Genomic DNA, 18,411 nt, shown 5'->3' on the forward strand with positions numbered 1-18,411 from the left:
AGTTATTGAATTAGCTTCCATTATTGATTGCAACTTTTTTGTTGGTATTTTCAAAATGTTTTTACTATGTTTGGGCAATTTCTATATGTTTAAAACTGACAACAGTAAAGCCTCCAAAAGCTGATCTCCTAAATAAATAAAGCTTATGTGAAGTTACAGAAAGTTATGGAAAATGTATGATTTAGCAGCAAAATAATTTGCAGAGAATCCCAATTAATTTATACGTTCCAGTATCTTTTTAGAACTCAAGCCTTGTTTAAGGGGTAAATTAAGTTCAACCCTTCTGGAGGTAAATGTGACTAAGCTAAATAAGTGGTATTACTAAAGTGCCTGCATTTTAATTATTCTGGGTTTAGTGCTCTGAACAATAATGAGATGGAACTGTGGAACATACAATGTAGATTTTGGAGGACACAGGGAGAATTAAATCTCTTGCTCTAGAAGATGATACATTAGTAGCAATGGACGTGTGATTGCAATTAAATTTGCTTTCCCGTAGATTTCACGTCTCTTACATCAGTGGTCATAAAGGGTCATTTTTTAAATTTTAATAACTATTTTAAATTGGTCCAAAATGATTTCTCATCTGCTGTAGATGACTCTGGACCTTTCATTACAGAAAAGCATGTAAAAATTCAGCCTGATCTTTTTGGAGAAGGAATATCTTCTATCTTTTTTTGCTCTTTTTGGAATGTTCTTTTATAGGAATAGTGATCGTGTTAACTTCCATTGCTTATCTCCATGGTGATTTCTGAGAAATTTGATTGGAGGGCAAATGTATATTTTTATGGAAAAGGTGACTTTTGGCATCAAAACCAGATACAACTACACAGAATTAAACGCACTAATTTGCCCCATCTTTGGTCTGCCTTTACTTTTTATAATAAGCAGTGATATATGCAGTTCTTCTTGCCTAAAATATGTGAAGACTGCTAGTGTAGCTGTGTTATATGATATATTAGTATTAAATAATTTGGAGATTATGGTTTTGGAAACGTTTGCATCTTCACAATGTAGATCTTTGCAGAAGATTTTTATGAGAACAGATGAATTATACTTAGTTCTTTCCATGAATCATGATGATTCTAGGTATGAAGAAGTTTAGATTAACTCAGTGCAATGAAAGAATTTACTTTCAGTGTTGCTGCGCGGTCATTTTGTATTGAGATCCTATATTAAATGATTTCATTTTGGAGCTTCAGTTCATCATTCAGTTGGCTTAGACTCTGTCTTGCCTTCGTATTTACTGTTGTTGCGTAAAGATCTTATCTACTCAGCACTGCTGGGGCCAAATCTGGATCTTGTTCCAAGGTCTGGAACAAGGCAAAGACATTGGCTTACTGGAATGATTTCAGCAAAAGACCATGAAGAGAAATTAAGAGACTGGGGATCTTTCACATGCGAAGAGGCTGAAAAAGCTGAGATTGTTCAATGTGGAGAAGAGAAGGCTCATGGAGATCTTACTGATATACAGAAATAGCTTATGGAAGAAAACAAAGAATGAAGGCTCTTCTCACTAATGTCATATGACAGGACAAGAGGCAATGGGCACAAATTAAAACAAGTGAAATTCCACCTGAACACAAGAAAACACTTTTTCACAGTGAGAGTAGTGAAGCACCAAAATAGGCAGCCCAGAGTGATTATATCTATCTCTGAAGACATTAAAATTCTGGCTGGACACATTCCTTAGTTCTTGGTGACTCTGCTTGAGAAGAGGGTTGCACTAGGTGATCTCAAGAAATCTCTTTCCACCATCAGCTTTTCTGTGACTCTGTTAAGTTGAGGAGGCAGAGGTGACAGACATTAAATATCTATTCTGCTTTCTTTATATGATGTCTTTTCATAATTATAGATGTGTATGTTGGATCATTTTCACCTCTGGAATGAGTCAGATTTGGGGCTTTCTTATTACCTTCATCAGCAAAAATACATATAGTGTTTTAACCTGCCCCTGTGATCATCTAAGGATTAAACTCACATCACGTAACTAATTTAATGCAATTTCGCATTGCCATTCCTGAAACTTACCATGATAAATTGGAAGCTTTTTTGCTGTTTGCATCTCTAAATTGATAAGCCCTTTCATCTTATGTACCGTTCTTCATACAAGCTGAGATCTCTTCGAAGGTCTGACTTCTTTCTTTGAGTGATGCCATTGGTGCATCTGCTTCAGTGGAGTCTGAATGGGATGCCACTTATGATGCCATCTCTGCAGCACGAGCCACATTGCCTGTCATGCTTTCATAGTTTGTTGGGTATCATTTGTTGTTGCTGAGGATGCCTAAATCTACGTATAGACCTAAATGACTAAATGAAGTCTTTACTGTCTGGTAACCAGTTTCATAGTACTCAGTGTCTGCTGCAAAGAGAAGAATGTCATCCTAAATACTCAAGGGAATATGTTGCAAATATAACAGGCATTTGAGTTGCTGATTTCACAGACAAGTAAGTTCATCAGAATATTTGCATGTTAATTGACCAGGTTGCATAGCCGAAACACTCATGAGGGTTAGCTCTCAGGACATATTAGGAAAACCACTGGCCTTTTGAATCTTAAGTCTTCCTGTTGTTTCTACCAAGTAAGGCGAGTATTAATTATGGCTGATAGCGCTGCAGAGTGAGATCACCTGCTTTCTAAAATGAAAATATTGTTTTAAACGTTATTATTTTTCTATTTTCCTGTTCCTATCAGCTTTGGTAACAAAGCAGAACAAAGACAAAGCAGACAAAAGAGTTTATGGCCTGTTTCCAGCACCACTCAATGATATTAAGAACTAAAATGGATAATATTGAAGTCAGTGTTTCACAGCACTAGCTGAGATGTAGTAGCCTATGGCTGTGTGATTTTATATATCAAGTTGTGATTTGTTAACTGTAATCTGAGTAATCTCTCCATACTTCTCAGTGTTCCATAAGCTTCACTCTGAGCTATGGGAATCAAATGTACAGTGTGATTTTTTAATGCACATGTGAATGTACTTTTCCTGTATCAGGAAAAGAAAAAGCAAGCCTTGTTGTAGGGAACCATAGCGATTAAGTTTGAATTGCTTTCTATAAGTTCTTCTCAACTCTCAGATAGTTTCCAGGGAAAAGAAAAAGCAAGCCTTGTATGTATATATATCTACGTAGACATGGGATTGTTTCATGACACTCTAAAGGGAATTGTCATGAAAGGTTTGAATGCTGCCCAGGTTTTCATGACAAAACCATGTTGCAGGTTATTATGCAGTACTCTTCTTCATGAAGCTTAGATATTTCTATACCATTTGGTGCATGTAATCTAAGAACAAATGTTAAGCTTGAATCTCTTAGTGATGATTATTAGATATTATGCTGTGGCTCTGAATATGACTTAGGTGTCTGCGCTACTAGAAGAATTTGTAGTTTGAGGATAACAAAATCATTAACTGTCCTGAAGCTTCTGTTTTTAAATCCCTTTTTTAATGTGATGTGTAAAAATGGCATTTTAAAGCAAAGAACTCAAAGGAAAGAAACCTCTGTTGTTCCATTAACAGAAATATCTTCTGTATCTTTACTTTAGGTTGCTTAAAATATTTTCCCACTCTCCTTGCTGTTTGGAAATCTGAGAAATATGCAGTTCTGGAGCAGTTAAAGGAGAAATATCTCTGAGCAATTGACAGAACCACCCCTGCATGACATGAATAATTCTCAGTGCTAGGGGATCCAAGTAAATTTCAGTGGCTTTCAGTGGCTGTTGTAATGAACCTCCCTTTGTGGAGTGATCCATAAATATATAATGTAATGTAGTGGTAGCCTAGTTGACAGACAGATGGTCAGGCCCTCCCCAAAGTATTGGCACCCTTCTAGGTGGAAAGCAAATGAGAATCTCATTAGACAAAGAGATATGTTTACTTCTTTATGAAATAATTATAGTTAGTGTCTTATCTGAATGAAGAGTTGAATGAGAGTACAGTGAAGCCATCGGTGAAATTGTATTATGTTTATAGAGAGCTCCTGAAGGTTCAGTGATTTTAGCATAAATAAGGAACTATTTTAATACAACTCCTGTAGGTTTCTTACCAAATGTGACTAATAGGATTTAATATAATGCGCTGTCCTCAGCACCAGGTGACAGGTCAGGATTCCCGACTCCTTTCACTAGTACAACATCCTGAAACCAAGTTCTTGCAATGAAGGACCTGCTCTGAGTTGCTGTGCTATTCAGGTATCACATAAGAATTACAGCATATAACATGTGAAACCTTAAAATATCTGCTAATTTGATACCATTTCAGTTGCAAAGCTGGGGGCTGGCTTTTCAGGCTGACAGTAGAGTAAGTGTTAATGTGGTAATACTAAGAAGTTTTTGCTTAGTGTAGAAGAATTTTAAATGGCTCTAACACTGTAATAGAAATGCTAAGTCACAGCTTGGACCAGCTTGATTGTGCACCTGGTGGGAAGGCAGGACCAACCTAGGGGAGCTCAGGTGCAAACAACAGGTGTAAGCAGTGCCCCTGAGTGACCAGAAGGGGTGGAGCCAGGATACAGTCCTTCTCCAACCTCATTTAAGGGTTGGCAGTGAAGGTGAGAGTATTTTGCTGGAGATCCCTGTGTGCTTAAGAACCTTAGAAGCTTCTTGAAGGTAGGCAGCTTCTTTCCCTTATTTCTACACCTGCCGCTGTTGTGTTTGAGCAGATCCTTACTTTCTGTGCTCTGGGGTCTTGCTGCTCTGCTGTGTTGTTGTGCTTTCCATCACGTTGCAAATATCCGGTGTTAATTTAACAAAAAACAAACTCTAGTATTTGTACATTTAGGGCTATGTTAGATTGGTGTGAAGGGTATTGCTTCTTTTGTGTTGTAATTTTGTTTACTTAGTTCTTTATTTGTATTAGAAACATCGCTTAGACCTTTACTTCTGTGTTCTGTCTTCGGGTGTGTGCATATTCCAATTGCATTTGAGCTCCAGATAACTAAGAGTATGTAAATGGGAACCAAGTTCTAAAAATTAGGACCTTACATCTAGCGCCCCTTGCTTTAAATAAAAAAAGGCTGCTCCTGTCCCAGATATTTACACTTAATATCCACTTATTTCATCTCTACTGAATTATTCATACGTGTATATGTGAATACTGTACATAAAATCTTTCATTAGAGAAAGAGGGCTACTGAGTTCTGGAGCATATACCAATATCTCCTTCTCAGGTGTTTCTTTGATATGCCAGAACATCTTTCTACTGAAATCTTAATCCAAAGTTTCTACAGTGAAATGAGTTTTTACGCAGTTTCCAGTCACCATCAGAGAGAGCTTTTTCATGATCCCTGTTTTTTCTGCTAGGAATGGTATTTTGTGTTTCGCATATAATTTTTTTTCTTTGCTGGCTGATTTCTATTAAAATCTGTTTATTGTTTCGGAAATTCATTTTGAAGTGGCATATTGCATTACCGCATCCCTAAGCCCTCTGCCCTTCTTTGGAGTCTGAGCTTTAAAGTGCAGAGGAGAAAGAAGAAATAGAGAGAAATTTTTGTTTCTCAGGGTGTCATTCCTCAGAGGTATCCCGACTGTTTAGTCATGGGGGGAATCTTGCTAGGGTAAAGCTACTACCTTGTAAAAGGCAGAAACAGCATCAGGAGGGTGTGGACAGACCAGCCTACTCTGTTTCCATTCCTAGATGTTTTACAGTGCATTTGTTTGTACCACTTGGGTGACTTTTGCAGCCTCAATATGAATATTGTGTTTGCTGGTTTGTTGCTTGTCCAGCAACAGAGCTGCTCCATCTGGTACTGAGTGTTTCCACCTCCTCTCTTGTGACTCCTATCGTCTTTCCTCTCAACGTTCCTCCTCTTACCTTCCTAGTTCTGTTTTATCTGTCATGCTTAGTCTATGTCTGTGTACCCTGCCATTTTAATGCAGTTTATGGTACCATCTCCATTTTGCTTAGCTCTGGATTTCCTGTTGAATTTTTAATGTATTTTGTGTTTGTGGTCATGAAAAGTTTACCCAGTAAAAAACAACTGGCTCATCTAGTAGTTTTCAAAGCCCATTTTCTCTGCATTTGTGCATCTTGTCTCAAATGCAAGGTATCTGAAAACTATGTTCTGGAGTACCAATAATTTCATATTTGTATGAGGTGTAGGTTGTTTTCGTAGCCACGTAAAAATGGTTTATGTCAGAACAGTTGTACTGTAAAGTAAGGAAATACTGAATTTTTCACTAGTGAGGTACTGTTCTCTAATTGCTTCAGAGTACCAAAGCCAACCAAACAAAAGCCCTTCAAAACATTAGAGGTAAAAAAAAAAAAAAAAAAGTTGAACTTTTCCAACTACTTTTTTAAGGTTGCATGAAAATAACTTTCACAGAGTTTTTCACGCTGTATGCAGTATTGTGAGATCACTTCTGTTAAAAGCTTATCTTTGGATACTCAGCACCTTTCAACTTGAATTCCAATAAAATGGATGCTTATCTTTCCTTTCACCTCAGTAGGTTTGGGATTAATGCAGCAAATAAGGAATGTCATATCTGTTCAGTAGTACAGATTTGCTATGGTATAGCAGGGAAAAGTGATCCAAATTTGGCTTTTGTCCTCTGTTCTGGAAGAAGTCCCAGTTTAATGGTCACTAACGTTCAGGAATTCATTACTGTGTTTAATGTCACACAAAAGTTCAACCTCGGTCTCATTAGGAGCAGGGATGCAGTTGAAATGAGCTTGTTTAAGATGGTTTTTGGATGTGCAAAACACCATGGTATCTTAAAGGTACTTCACGTACTGGCAGCATAGTTTTCAGATTGTAGGGTTTTTTTTTTTCACGTCTGTACAATTATTTATCTGGAATGCACGTGGGAAGTAATGTAGCACAAAATTTCTTGTACCTGAAACACTATGTTTCAAGTAGTCTGGAGTTTCATGCTTTAAATAATTTAGCTTCAGGGAGGTTTCCTCTTATAGTAACATCCCTGAATTTTCTGTCCAGTTTGAATGCTAGTACTTACTTAAAATGTTACTTAGTGTAATTAATGCTCAAGATTAAGATTTTCAAATCATCACTTTTCACCTTTAGCCTTCCTTGGATTTATTGGTCTAGTTTTCAAACATCTGAGTTTGGAATTGGACCTTGTAAAGCTAACTTTCACTTGTTACAGGAAGCGCGTGTTCTTATCTTGGCTCTGAGCAGGTAAGGCAAAATAAGAGAAGTAATCAGACAGTGTAAATCTGAATGAATAGTTGCTGTTGTTTCTAATAGTCCAAGTAAACTCTCCAATCTACTTTGTTGTGGCAAGGGAATTAGGGAAAAATTCTCAAGTTTGTCTTCTTTCCAAATGCGTAATATCCTTCCTCATTTGTACAGTATTGCCAGCCAGTGTGTTTAGGTGTCACTTAACCATCTAAAACACTATAATCAGACAAGCCATTGTAATAAATCAGCGAAGAATGTAAAGTTACGGCTCTGACAAGGAGATGATCAACTGTTGTTGGCCTGAAAAACATTCTTGGTCAGGTTTCATATTCTCCCTGACAAAAGCAAATTGTAGAGAGCTTGACCAGAAACTGTGCGATACTTAGGAAGTACTTTTTAATGGGCAGTATTTAAATTCTTTTAAGTTATCCCTGGACACTCTTTGCTTCTACTCAGTTTCTCGTCGTTCTCATCTTCTATCCTATACAACACAAACTTTTTTGGAACTTTCACCCAGTAAAATGAATTGATTCCAACTGATGCTGGTTTTGCAGTGTCGTGACCTTTAAAAGAGCACAGATTAACAGAATTATAAGTATGGATTTTGAACTTCAAATATGTTAATGCCTTGCTCTTCTAATGGCTAAACTTGGTGATTTTGTTGTCCATAAAATGTTAACTGTACTTTAATGAGTTTTCATTTTGGGTGCCTGAGTAAACAACATGACTTTCAGTACATTTTAATGGATTTTTCACTACATGGGCACCGATGAATTCGCTCAGCTTGAGGTCTTGTTGGGCAAAAACTCTTTATATTCAACTTACATCAAGAAGAAAAGTTGATGAGCTTAGGCTTGAAAATATAAAATATACCTTAGTAGTTTGTTTTTGTTTTTTTATATATATCTTGTTTGAAGCTTTCTACCTCTCCTTCCTGTCAGGCTAACAGTGTTTTCCTCCAATTGCACTAGAGAACAAAGTTTAACATTAAAAAATTATTTGTATTGAACATGCTTTTCTAGGTAAAGTCAATATCAAAAGGGTACTCATGATAGATCATCTTTCAACTGCAGTATTTTGCCCTTTTGCAACTTGGGACTGAAGAGCTATAGTTACACAAATACTATTTATTTTTCTTTTGGTAGAAATAAGGAAGGAGAAAAGTCCAGGCTTCTGTCCCCAAGTGAGACATAAAAGCAAATGATTGAAAAGTGCCATTCTCATCTCAGTGTAAAATGAGGAATGATACTATGTAGACGTTATTTCTTCATCTAGTTTAAATCACATCGTAGTATTTTGCGCTAATAACTTTACTACCCTGCTTATGTGAATTCTTCTACTGATTTTGTGGCTTTGTTTTCCATATTGCCAACTCTTCCAGTATCTCTCCTTTCCAGCATCAGCTGTCTACCACTTTGTTTTTCTGCCATTTGCTAATACTTAACTCACGTTACTTCACTAGCTCGAAAAATGTAAACATTAAGTTTTATATGAAACTTTATATTCTTGGCCTAATCACCACAATTGTAATAAACACTCATGATTGTAAACAGTGGCAGTTATTGGCAGAGCGTAAATATATATTGAATTCCAAGTGTGTGTGGCTGCATGCATTGATGTGCATGCTGAGGAAGTTGGCTGTTTTGCTCGTACATTAGTAAAAAGATTTGCAAGAGCATGTTTCCATGAGCTTGTACTGAGGTCAAGTTCAGTGCAGTGATATCTGAATATGGGTATTAGGTGTACCTAAGTGTTGTGGCTTGCGTTTTTATGAAATGAGTCACATGGCTTACATTGTTTATTGTGCGAAGATTAACTTTGGTGCAAAGGCAGTCTCTTGCATCAGCTTGGCTGGTTTCTGCTGCACTGAGCTTTTCCATATTTTTATGGCCTCTGTGACTATAAACATGAAGATTTTGGAGAGCGTTCATGTATTTGGGGATTTGGTTCCTGTTTAGCTCTCATGTAGATTCTAGACAAGCAAGCGTTTAGTATACTTGAAACATGCAAACCAACTAGATGTAGAGGGTGTTTCAGTCTTTATTGTATTATTTGCATAGATGCAGTAACTTTTGATTTTATTCCGTGTCTTGAAAATACTACTGATTTTTATAATTAAGTTTTGTAAGATTTCCATGCGTCTTGGCTCTTCTACAATAATTGAGTGGAATGCCATCTTGAGAAATTTCATCCGAAGGACTGATTGTATTTGCTTTACTGCCTATGTAATTACTTTTGTCATTTTAGCAATAGGGGTTTCTGCAGTAGTGAAAGTAATATCAAGTGGAGAAGTGTTGAGACTGAACTTCAGATATCATATTAAATATATTTTAATCATTTTCCTTTTAGAAAAAAAAAAAAACCTTGAATTTTACGATGAGGATCTGTTTTAAACAATATAGGAAATATGATATTTTCTTAATTTAATTAAAAATGATGAATAAGACTTTCCCAAGTGAAGAGTCTTTTAATTGTGTACATACTAAAATATTCTGCACAATAAAAATTCTCACATCATAAGCTTTGGATATTTCTCACAATGTCATGTGCTGGAATAAATCAAATTGAATGTGTAGTTCTATATGTTTGTAAAGATTGGTGCTTACTATTTTACTTTGTTCTCCTCCTAGATGCAGTTAAGTGCATAATCACATAATCCCTAAAGAACTTTAAAAACTTTGATATTTGTAATAAGCAAATCCTTTTATTCACCTCCAATGTTTTGCCTTAGCACACTTGCACCTTTCTGTCCAGGACATATTCTGGTAACAGAAGAATTCATTTCACAGAATATTTGCCATGTGAATTTATGAAAACAAAGATTGATCTGATATGGGCAGGTAAAATATTGAATAAGTACTGAGCATACCTCTGTCCTGTTGTGATGAGTCTGTACTTGCTCAACTACTCAGTTACTGTTCCCAAAAAGCAAATGACCTGTATTTTTATTCCTAAATACACCACGGACCTGAAGCTTGAGCATTAACGGTTTGAGTTCTGTACAACTTGGAAGCTATCGGTCTTTTTATTTCTTCAAATGTAAAATAGCAGCTTCAGCCTTGTGTGATGGTGATCATGGAAAGTTCTTACACTGTTAAGTTCTTCAAATGCTCTGAATACTACGATTAATGCCCTTGGTTAACTCTTTTAAATGCTTGCCAGTAATGCACACTATCCCTTGCTTGTGCTTTAGATTGAGTATCTCCATACAAATTAAATTCTTTAATAATCCAATATGTAACTTCTGCATTCTGAGAAATTACGTTACTGACGATTTGTTATAGTGGTGTATCTATCTGCAAAAAATACCTGAATGAGCTTTGCATTTCCTGCAGCTTATTTTCCTCCCAACCACTTTCTAAGAGTAAACCCCAAGCTTCCTTGATAATTGTCTCAACAAAATATCAAGGGATAAATGGCTCACTCAGTTTTCCTTTAGAGGTGAGATGGCTTGAGTTACAAAGTACAAATTAGAAGAAAAACAACAGGAGTCTGGCCCATTAAAGGCAGAAGTATTTATCTTGATTTTGTTGGAAGTCATGTTGTAAAAAATGGGCCATAAGAAGAATCTCCAGTAAAAAGTCCAGTACTGTATTTAGGTACTTTTAAGAGGATTATTTTAGTTATGCTATGCATTTCTATGTAATTGAGTCTCAGCAATGACTGCTGTGTGCTCTGGAGATAATAAATCCAGAACTGAGCATAAATTTCATGAACCTTCTGGGTTAACATAAGGTGTTGTGTTGAAAACCTGTTAGCAAATGAGGCTAGTAGGCTCTATTCTTAACTTTTTATGCTTTTGAATTTTTGTATTGTGTCAAATACAATGCCTTCTCATCTCCAAAGATTAAATGTGTCCATTTTGCCTATGTAATATTTATATAGGGACAGGAAATAGAAGTCAGTATCCAGATTTGTTGACCCCTGAGATGTAATATTGACCTCAGTGAGTATTAACTTCTCAGATCAATAAATGCTGTTATTGACCTCAAAGAAAAATCAATAGCAGCTTGTTAATTTGCAAACTATGACTGCAAGAAAATGGTACACATTTTGTTCTTCATTATCGCGTATTTATATCTATATTTTAACGCCTTCAGTATTTCCACCTTGAGATCATCGTGTCAAAACATTTCAATCCTAGCTGTTAGAAGCTTGAGGAGACAGGCATTGTACATTATAGAATAATTGATGAGTAGTACGTGTTATTTCCCGTATCTCATAAAAATAGCACCCTGAACAGTTGTATATCACCTGTGTTGTTTTCGTTCTTTGGGTAGTCCATTTCATTTTCTCTGGTGTGCTTCATCAAAACATTGCATAAAAGTACTATATTTTAGCTACCAAAAAACATTTCTACGTGAATAATAAGGGGGATGAAAGACTAACTACAGGAAACAAGGAGACTGAAAGCGATCACTGTAAAAATCATAATTAATATACAGTAGATTTTTCCTATTTGCATGAAGATGACAGGTTTCCAGGCAAGAATATGCTTTTCAGCAAGTTGAAGTTATAACTATGTGACTATATTTAAAAAAGAGAAAGTCTTAAATGACAAAGTATTGGTGGAGAGGTGTTATTTGTATCATAGCAGGTTTTGTATATAAACACTGAAATGTCAGGTTTTACATAGTTTGAAATGTCTAAAAAATGCCTATTGCTGAAATTCAAATGTCATAACAGTTCCTCTGCATATATATCACTTTGATATTTAAACTTAAAAACCTCATAAATGATTTAATATTACTTTGGCCTTGTTATGATCTGACTGCCAAAAAAGGCAGAGGCTGATTTTTATCTGGTCTGGAGAGTGGTGTTTTCATTCACAGAAGACAAAGCACAAATCTGTCAGCCTCTTACAGTCATTAATTCTGTCTGATATGTCTGCAGTGATCTTGGCAATCTGATTGCTGTGTTTAAAAAACTTCCTTCATTAAGTGACAGCGTGAGAGGTATTCAAATGCAAAAATAAAACACTGGTTTTATTTTTACAAACTGAAGTGGCTGCAGGTTTGTTTGGGTGTTTTTTGCCAGCTTGATGGCAATACAATTTTGTTCTTTAGTTCCATGAGCTCCAAGAACTTTGTGTATTCATGTTGTCTATCTGGGGGATGAGGTTAATGGTATTGTATTCATCCTGTTGATAGCATAATGAAGTTGGATGAAAATAAATAAGCACCAAGCTAGACTAATCTCTGAGTCTCAAGAAAGGTTCTGGGACAGATCTGAAAGGACATTAGTAGCGATTATGCAGTATCTTTTCTCTCTTACAGAAGTACTTTTGACTCATCAGGTACATCAGGACTGGATTTATTCATTGACATTTCCTACAGAAGTCTACACAGACATCCCAAATCATGGGAACAGTTTCCTATGGATTTGATGTTCTGAGCCATCTTTGAGTAACCGCACATTTTGAGTCCTACTAGAAAAGAGTGAATGATGGAGAAAGATGACAGATTTTGAGAGGGCAGAAAGCTCCTAGTCACTACTCACAAGCAGAGAGATCATGTTAGTCTTACAGTTTAGGATTATCCTTTTGCAGTCCACACCAGGCTATTTAGTGTGCCAAAATGTCTTATCAGAATTTTAGGAGTAGGGAATAAAGTCTAGGCCAACCAAAACAGCTCCTCATAAGTGTGAGTCAAATATGTCTCCTTGATTTTGCAACTGCTGTCTAGTCTGCTCAAGAACATTGCTACAGTGATTAGATATCAAAATGGCCCCAGCATTGCAGAATTACCCCCACCATTACAGAAGATGGTGCTGGTATCAGTTCTCATGGTGCCTTAATGGTCATCTTGCATGTGGTGAGTTTTGTACTCTGAAAGTATTATCTTTATAGTGTACTGGAGCTCAAAAAAAAAAAGCCTCAGGAATTCAAACTTCCAGTCCTCTGCTATGAACATTTTATTCATCATTTGGCCTTGAAATATACTTTGTAACTACTAGAACTGTTTAATTAGCTGATGGGAAGCTCTTAAGTCTGGGAGTAGGTCTAACTTACCCAAAAGAGAAGGAAGAATAATATAGACCATAATTCTAAAAGTCCAGTGTATGTGATATGTCAGAAGGACTTCATTTTGTAACTACAAAATCACTGAATGTAAATTCTCAGTGTATGTCACTGATGACACATTCACCAATTTCCATAATTGGAACGTTTTGAGTTTTTGCACTAATGGTCAGTGGGGCACAAACTAGCAATGTTATGTGATGAGATGTTCAGCTCAGCCTCTCTGTGTATTACTTTTACTCTCTACATCTTGCTTTATTAAGAGAATTTTCCATTTACTTCCTATTTTGGGAAAAGTCTCGACATTATTAAAGTATATAAAATATTTGATGCCTTAAAATGGATCTTATTTTAGTTTGATAAACTAGAAATGTGCTGCACTGTGAGGGTCATAGCTTATAATACATACTGTTAGTAGTTTTTCATTTTTCTATATTAAGAGATTAGTGAAAAATAAGCTCTATCAATTAAGTTTTATTGCAAAATTATCTTCAGATGTACAGCAGTGAAGATGATATTGAGTGATAACACTAGAGTGGATTTTGTATAAAGCAATTACAGCTTGAAAACCACAATCTGAATGAAAATATTGCTCAGGGTTTTTTGTAATCTGGTATTAATACCAAAAAACTCTTCCTTTAGAAAGTGCTTAAATTACCTCTATTAAACACAAGACATTTCTAAGGTGTTAATGTGTGCTATTGACTGAAAAATTCCTGCTTGTACTGTTCATGCTTTGACAGATCTGTAGAGTGTATATAAACACACAGTTACCCTTACTAAAATGATTCTCTGTTTATAGGATTGCCATGTTTTCTTAAAGATATTATTTTGCTTATATGAAAATCAGGGTTCTTAATTCAATTAGTAATTTATGTAGGTGCACTTTGATGCTATGGAATCTATTACAGACTTTATGATTTACACTGAAAGAAGCGGCAAACCTTTCACAGCATAATGTAATAATGTAATATATATATATATATATATATATATAAAATATATAGAGCCATGTGATTACTTGACATGTTGTGAAGCTGAAAGTGCACTGAGCTTTGTAAAAAATGCCTTTCAAGAACTTTGGAAGTGAATTGTTTAATTCTTCACATAGTTTATGCAATCTATCCGAATGCTCAAATTGCTCCCATCACTGTGTTCCATTGTGCCATCGCACCTTTGACTAAACAGGCATTCCCTCAAAACACATAAAGGGGTATTGATTGATGCTCGGCTGAACATGAGCCGACAGTGTGCCCAGGTGGCCAAGAAGGCCAATGGCATCCTGGCTTGCATCAGAAACAGTGTTGCAAGCAGGAGCAGAGAGGTGATTGTTCCCCTATATTCAGCACTCGTCAGGCCGCACCTCGAGTACTGTGTCCAGTTTTGGGCCCCTCACTGCAAGAAAGATATTGAGGCCCTGGAACGTGTTCAAAGAAGGGCAACGAAGCTGGTGAGGGGTCTGGAACACAGGCCATATGAGGAGAGGCTGAAGGAGCTGGGAATGTTCAGCCTGGAGAAGAGGAGGCTCAGGGGAGACCTTATTGCTCTCTATAACTTCCTGAAGGGAGGTTGTAGTGAGCTGGGGGTCGGCCTCTTCTCTCGTGTCATTAGGGATAGGACCAGGGGGAATGGTTTCAAGCTACGCCAGGGGAAATTCAGGCTGGACATGAGGAAGTATTACTTTTCAGAAAGGGTGGTCAGGCACTGGAATGGACTGCCCAGGGAGGTGGTGGAATCACCGAGCCTGGGGGTGTTCAAGGAAAGACTGGATGTTGCGTTGAGGGACATGGTTTAGTAGGAGCTATTGGGAATAGGTGAACGGTTGGACTGGGTGATCTTTTAGGTCTTTTCCAACCTTAGTGATTCTATGATTCTATGATTCTATGATTCTAAAGGACTTGGTTAATTTAGAAAAACAGAATTGTTCAAGAGAAAAGCAGAAACAACCATTTCAGTCCCTATGTGTGGCACAGGGAGTTTTGCATCTGATGTTCACTCTTATTTTGGAGTAGCATCATTCAAAATGTTTTATTGGGTTGCATGTACAGGAATAGTTCTCTAAAATGCTTGATTTGGAACAGACTGAATAGTACCTGGAGGAGGATCAAGTTACTTCAGAAATGTATCAGTTGCACTCCCTTGTTTCACTGTAGATAAACAGTTTGTGGCTCTGACCAAATCTCCAGTGATGCCAGCATGAATCAAGACAATTGAGTCAAGTGGTTACAGGTTTCCATCCTTTCAAATTGATCAAATTGAAATAGCCCATTAGGAATTGATTTAAATCAGTTTAGATAAGCTCAGTCTTAGTCCTGGCCCTTGAGGCTTTGGCTACTGAAAGTTCACTTGAAGCTGGACATACACCAGCTCCACAGGCCATCAACTTTATTAGTGTGGAGATAAGCTGATTAGGTCTTGTCAATCAAAGGTGCCAATATCTCAATTGAGTGTCTCTCCCAGTCTTTCTCTCTTTCTTTGTTGCCTGCTTCAATGCTTTAAAAAAAAAAAAAAAAAGAGCAAGCAAGAGAGAGATGTGTGGAATGCATCCCCCTGGTTGTCACCAAGCAGGGTGCAAGGGCACTGTGATGATGTGATGACTATATTAAAGAGGACATCAATTTGTTTTAAAGTGTTTTGATTTTTTTATGGTGGCATTAAGAGAGAGAACATTGTGGTTGCAGCTTTACTAGAAAGCAAAGAGTTCTAGAAGGAAAAAAAAAGTGTTTCTTTGAAACCTACTGGGTCTTTGAGTCTTGCTGTGCCAATGGGCGCTTAAGTGCTCCTGTAACTGGCACGCTCTGATCCACCACTGGCGTAGGTACTCTTCTTCTATCCAAATTATTCATTTATATAAAATGTAAAGATATGTCAATATTAAATCCTTGCTGAAATAATTTTAAGTTAGGTATGGCCCTGTTTGGGAAATGTTTGATTATGCCTGTAATAAGCATGATATATTTTAACAATCTGGGAAATTATAGTGTGAGTTAAGGTCAGGCTAGAACATATGCAGTGGCATATGAAATGAAAATGAAGCTATACACGCACTGAATGCAGTATGCAGGTATTTGCATCTCTGCTTTATAGAGGGAAAAGCAGAAAACCGGAGCATCAGCTGCAAAAATGTAGTAGTACAGTGTTTCAGCTTTAGGCTTCATCATATGGTTAAAGATGGTATAGAGGAAAACTGGGCTTTTGTTCTTCACATCTGAAGTTTGCTCACACCATGCCTCCCTCGTACTTCAAATGCAAACAACAGAAGCCCATCCTTTTCTTCCATCACCCTACACTCACCACCCAATGAAGGCTAGAGCTACAGTGCTGTAGAACTACATTGGCACACTGGATTATCTCTTTATCAGTTATTCTTCACTCCACTGTATCAATTTTCCACTCACCAATCAGACGTTCCTCTTAGAAAGGCTGTTGGACTATTTCTTCTAGATAAATGTATTTAGAGCTACACAGATCCACATGGGTGACTCGTGCTGCATGTCTCAGGGACAGAAAGGGGATTACCTGCTCCTTCCAGGAGGCTTCAAGTGTGTCCCCACTAGTTAGTGCTGCTATTTGGGATATTCCAGAGGGAAAAAAAAGAACATCTATGGGAGGGACTGTAAAGATCTTAATTATTCACTTGGATGCTGGTGCTCTGATGTGACCCTTTTTTATGTTGCAGACTACAACACTGCGTATTTAAACAGAGCTGAAAGATGCCTGTTTCTGATCTCACCTTTGTTTCCTGCCAGGTGTTCTTGCAGGCTCCCTGTTTAGTCTGCATGCAGAGGGGAAGTTAATAGCCAACTTCAGCTCAAAGAGGATATCATAGTAGTCAGCCGTCTGCATTATTCAAGTAGGAGGATTGATTATTTTTAACATTTATTGTATTTTGTGGAGAGTGGCAAGTTCCAGGCAGATTTGAAGACACTTGTATGGAAAGAAATTGTAGGGGAGAGAGACCTTATTGCCATATTTTTGCTAATTAGAGTTCCTCAGTGCTTAGATGGGATTGTTGAGCTGTTTTTTTTTTTTTTTTTAATTATTATTATTTCTAATACATAATTAACAGCTCTTATGCTGCAATTACACTTAATCAGAAATTGATGGTTTTTGAGAAGTCATTGAAGGAAATCTATCTAGCAGACCACTAATCAAAGGCTGTTCCTTCTTCCTCTGGTTACTTCTATACTGAAATCACTAATTTATTGCTTAAAATAAGGGTAGGAAGGAATTTATAGCAGTTCCAGCTAGTCCTTTTATTGCTCTGCTTTTACCTTCATTGTCATGCTTTTCTCAGGCTGAAGTTTGTTTTTGTTAAAGTACTGTTTGCAAACCCATTCTTATTGGTGACTGTGTACTGATTTTGTCCAGTTGCACAGCATGTCACAGAATCAAGATTATAAAAAACAGTGATAATATTTAGTTGCAGTCTACTATTTTACAGTGAGATTTGGTAGTGTAGTCATGACTTCTAAAGTAATTCTCTATGTTATTAAAATTAAGGTGTGCTCAGTTGGAAAATATGGACAGATGGAACACATCTTGGCATTTACGGGATTGTTAACTAACATTTTCATATATTCTTCCAGTAAAGTAACAGGTCAAGGAACTGAGCTTTGTGCAAGTCTATTACAGTATACTGCTGTGCTTACTTAAGCAGGCCCTTCAGTTAATACTCAAATTCAGCTTTGTATAAGGCCATAGTTAATAGTAAATACAGCTTCTAGAAAGATGTGTTACCCTAATAAGCATGGATTTTTGGCAAGTTCTTACTTTGGGGTGCAGCTGCTACTGAAGTTATATGAAGTTTGCATCATATATGTGCTGTATTTGGCAATAAGTGTGCCTAATGAAAATTATATATGCTTGTAAACATCCTCCCATTGTTATTTAATAAAAGCAAATCTAGAACACTGCTGGAAGGACTTACATGTTAGGGCTCTCTTTGACAGCAGATTTGTAATGTTCTTATTGAAAGTACTTAAAACTCGTTTAAGGAGCGTCTGAAACATTGAAGCACCATCTTGAGGGAATGGTTTCAATGCAGTGACTCAGTTTTGGACATAAATAAAAAGCTGGCAGTGCTTAGGAGTTTTTGTTTGCCTGGCAAGTTTAATTGTTAAACAACCAAGAAACCCATTTGGTTCATGGTAATCTGTCACTCTTTTTCTATTGTATTTGCTTTTTTGTTTTTAGAACAAGACTATTTTTATCATGAATTATTTCATAATCAGCTAATGCATGTGATTCAGAAA

The 18,411-nt window shown here is 36.8% G+C and overlaps 1 protein-coding gene and 1 long non-coding RNA gene across 5 annotated transcripts in view; both read left to right on the forward strand.

Annotated features, from left to right (window-relative positions):
• VTI1A (vesicle transport through interaction with t-SNAREs 1A) overlaps nucleotides 1–18,411 on the forward strand; it is a 249,701-nt gene that overhangs the window by 61,541 nt on the left and 169,749 nt on the right. The window lies entirely within an intron of this gene.
• LOC125693552 (uncharacterized) overlaps nucleotides 4,582–18,411 on the forward strand; it is a 45,754-nt gene continuing 31,924 nt past the window's right edge. The window contains exon 1 of the long non-coding RNA XR_007377147.1: nucleotides 4,582–4,606. This is a non-coding gene — a long non-coding RNA (uncharacterized LOC125693552). The remainder of the gene's footprint in view (nucleotides 4,607–18,411) is intronic.

Source organism: Lagopus muta, chromosome 5, assembly GCF_023343835.1.
Source record: "Lagopus muta isolate bLagMut1 chromosome 5, bLagMut1 primary, whole genome shotgun sequence".
NCBI classification, from domain to species: Eukaryota; Metazoa; Chordata; class Aves; order Galliformes; family Phasianidae; genus Lagopus; species Lagopus muta.